The sequence below is a fragment of the Gossypium hirsutum genome, chromosome A08, assembly GCF_007990345.1.
Source record: "Gossypium hirsutum isolate 1008001.06 chromosome A08, Gossypium_hirsutum_v2.1, whole genome shotgun sequence".
In the NCBI taxonomy this organism is placed as follows: Eukaryota; Viridiplantae; Streptophyta; class Magnoliopsida; order Malvales; family Malvaceae; genus Gossypium; species Gossypium hirsutum.
The window spans coordinates 35,901,069-35,905,519 of NC_053431.1; positions in this window are offsets into that span (position 1 = coordinate 35,901,069).

The window sequence follows — 4,451 nt, forward strand, 5'->3', positions numbered from 1 at the left end:
TTTAGTACATACAAACTTACTTGGCTAAATTACAGAAATGTCAAAGTACAGAGGCTTTTTTGTAATTTTTTATTCTCCTCGATTTTCCACACGATCGTGATCTAATTTCATTCAATTTATTAATTTATATAGTAAAACAAATTTACTTATGCAATTTAGTCATTTTTGACATTTGTCCAAAATTGCCCCTAACATTTTACTTTTATTCAATTTAGTCACTGAGTCTAAAACATGCAAATTAACCATTTTTAATGCAAACTCATGCCGACAGAATATTGATGACATCCAATACAACCCACATTTATAATAATTTCACAACAAATCCTTGTGTTTTTACTATTTTAACAATTTAGTCCCTAATTGGTAAATTCATCAAAATTACTTAACAAAATACTTATAAATAAAAACTAATACTTCAAATTCATCATTTAATATCTAAAATTACATAGATTAATCAATGGAAACATTCAATATAATTAATAGCTTTAAAATCAAAGGTACGGGCTAGCTGGACTTAGTCACAACGATCTTAAAAACATGAAAATTAAAAGAGATGGGGCCAAAATCACATACCATGCTAGCTACAAAGTTGTCTGAAAACTCAAGGTATAAAAATGGCTTTCTTCCCTTAACAATTTGGTGAATAAGACAAATTAAAAGACGATTAAAGCTTTTAGTTTTATTTAGTTTAATTAAATTATCAAATTACCATTTTAACCTTGGTTAATAATTAAATAAAACACTAAATCCATGCCCATATTAGTCGACTAATTCCTTAAGTTGTTTAATTACCATTTAAGTCCATTTACCTTTATTCATTAAGTTATGTAATCACTAAAATCAAATAGTGATCAAATTTTACATTTTTTATGATTGAGTCCTTTTTAATTAATTAACTATCAGAACATTAAGATTTCTTAAGAAAATTTAATACAACTTTAATAACAATCCGTAAATATTTATAAAAATTTTTATGGCTCGATTTATAGAAGCGAGGTCCCGATACCTTATTATCTAAAACCAGTTGACTTTAGGGTCTTACCACTTGAACTTAATTAATCATTTATATAACATAAAATTACCAAATCAAAAACCCTCTTAAAACTATATTTGACTTGTAAATATTAAATAATAATATTTACGAATTTACTTATTAGATTCGTGGCCCCGAAACCACTGTTTTCGACACCATTGAAAAATGTGTTGTTACAATTATAAATCAACCAAATTACTAAAAAACTACCAATTTGTCCATTGGATAGTGTGATAGATCTCCGACGAACTTCCAACCGATCGAGCTTCTGATAATCTGTAAAGTAAAGGAAAATAACCACTTAAGCAATGAATGCTTAGTAAGCTCGTATAAACTTTAAACATAATATTCCATCTCAATAATGAACTTTATAGGATAAATAATAAGTTATACCAATGCCATAAGATTTATAAAACTACAGAACCATCAACTCAAAAATGAGTAAGTCCATCAACATCACATATATTTTTCATTCATAAAATGATAGGATTTTATAAGATATATTATGAAATCATCAGCCTTTTCATAAGATTATGAACCTTTCTATTTGTAACACCCCTTACCCGAGTCTGAGGTCGGGACAGGGTACGAGGCATTACCGGATTTAAACGTACATGACTATGTAAAACAGATCCATAAAAAAATTCCGTTCAAATTAAAAAAACATTCATTCATATTCATAATGTCCTTTATACGGGCTTACGAGGCCCAAAACATACATCGGGGTGGTTCGGGACTAAATCAAGAACTTACAAACTTTTTACAACACTTAGAAAATTTTCTAGTTTTGGAAAGTCACACGCCCGTGTCCTCAGCCCGTGTAACTCTCTATTTATAACATCAGCAATATTTTAAGGTCACACGGCCAAGACATACGCCCGTGTGCTAGGCCGTGTCTTCCACACGGCTGAGACACACGGTCGTGTCTCTATCCGTATGGCCAACACATAGGCTATTTTCCAAGCCTTGGTCAACCTTAATCCCTCACACACTTTTACAACATCAAAGGTATAGAACATGGTATCCAATTAAAGAGTAAACATCCTCAATTAAGTTACAAACATAACATTTGCATGTCATCATGCTTGTGTTTCTCATACTCATTTGACCTTGTCTATTATAATACCACTTATACTTTTATACCATGGTTATCATCATACTAATTAACTTCAACTTAATTATAGCAAACAAGTATAACTACATCACACAAGATCTCGGTACATATAAGCACATGATCACATTTCAAGGTATTAAAACATTGCACATGGATAAATAGGTTTACAAACCCATAACCAATATAAGCCACATCTCATGGCTATATACATTTGAATCATTATAAGCCAATACATTTGGCCAAACCATTAAACACATAACACAAAGGACTAAGTCTCTATACATGCCAGTCACTTGAAAACACTTAAGGTTTATCGATACCCCAAAATTGATAATTTGATAGTGTGATGCTGCCTCCGATGATCTCCAACCCCGAACTAACCTGGCAACACTAAAGAAATGAAAAGGAGGGGTAAGCTATATAGCTTAATAAGTTCGTATGAAAATAATAAGCATTTTATTAACATGCTTCTACCAATTCTCACATCATGATCTTAAGGTAAAACAATCATAATTGCACTTTTTACTTATGTTCATGTCAAGTTGTTTACTCACATCATAGTCACTAAATTATTAATATCTTGAGCTACAGAATTCTAAATTAAGATCCATTAAAAGCATTTTAAACTAGACTTATATATATTTATACCATAAAATTTTTCAAAATTTATGGATTAACCAATAAGTACAGTTTATTCTTCAAAGTTACCCCTGTTCTGTTGTTTGACAGTTTTGACCTTTCATTACTTACAATTAATTATCTCTTAGTACAAGATTTGGATGATGTTCCCGTCTGTTTCTTTTGAAAATAGACTCATTAAGAATTTTAGTCAAACAAATTATAACTGATAATTATTTTCATACAATTTTTTCATGATTTTTCAAATTTAAGACAGGGGAGCCCTATCTCATAAAAATTCAAATCTCTCATAATATGAAATTCTTTTGCTTACACTGTTTCTCTATGTGAAACTAGACTCAATAAGCTTTAATTTTATATTTTATTAAACCTCCAACTCAATTTCCACAATTTTTGGTGGATTTTCAAAGTCGGACTACTGTTGCTGTCCAAAACTGTTTTAGTGTGAAGTGATGATACTAAGTTTATAACACCTTTACAAATCATCTCCACCATCATGGTAAAAATACATTTTTTTTATACATCACAATCCTAGATCCATAATCACATGGTCATCACAATTCCAATCTCATAAGCATGACTTGCTTATTTTCATCCTTACCAAAGGTGCATCATTAACTGAAATCATTTCTCATGAGTTTTGCGTACATACATGTACCACTTCGTAATGTAATCATACATTATCACAACTTTGATATAATCTTTGAATTACCCATTGAACCACTTGGAATACAGGATACTCGGAAATCTCATACACATGAAAAGATGCCAATGCCATGTCCCAGACGTGGTCTTACATGGGATCCCACATCAATGCCAACAGCCCAGCTATGGTCTTACACAAAGTCTCATAATGGTGTCGATGCCATGTCCTAGACATGATCTTGGACGGGACCTCATATCGATGCCAATGCCACATCCCAAATATGGTCTTACATGGGATCTCATACTGATGCCGATGCCATGTCTCAGATATGGTCTTACACGAGATCTCATTTTGATGTCGATGCCATATCCCAAATATGGTCTTATATGGGATCTAAATACTCACATGTCGTGATATCCGTATCTTAGTTATTCCTACAGTTCAACCGGGATTTCTAATACACCAACTTTTTTCAAGTCGTCATTGAGACTTCATGAATCAATTTCATAGAGACAAATACATATACATATACATTTCATACAATATTTAAGCATTAAACTTATAATAATAACAAGTTGCATTATTTTCATACAAACTTACCTCGACACCAAAATGGCAAAAAGGGACCTAACTGTCAATTTCTCATTTTTCTCCCGTTCTAGGTCCGAACTTCGTTTTCTTTGATCTATAATATCACATTTAATATATTTATTAGTCACATTAGTCAATGTAATCCCAAAATCATACCATGGAAAAATTATGTTTTTGCCCCTAAAGTTCCACATATTTACACTTTTGCCCCTAGGCTCGTAAAAATATTTTCATTTAATTTCTTGTTCTTTAAGCCTAGCCGAATCATTTTCATAATTATATCAGCCCACAATTTCCACTAAATTACACTTTTATGACAAATTTTATAACTTTTACAAATTAGTCATTTTTAGTTTTTTCACCAAAAACTACTTAGCAAAAGTCGTTTAACACACAACAAACATTCATATTCCTCCCTTAAACATCAA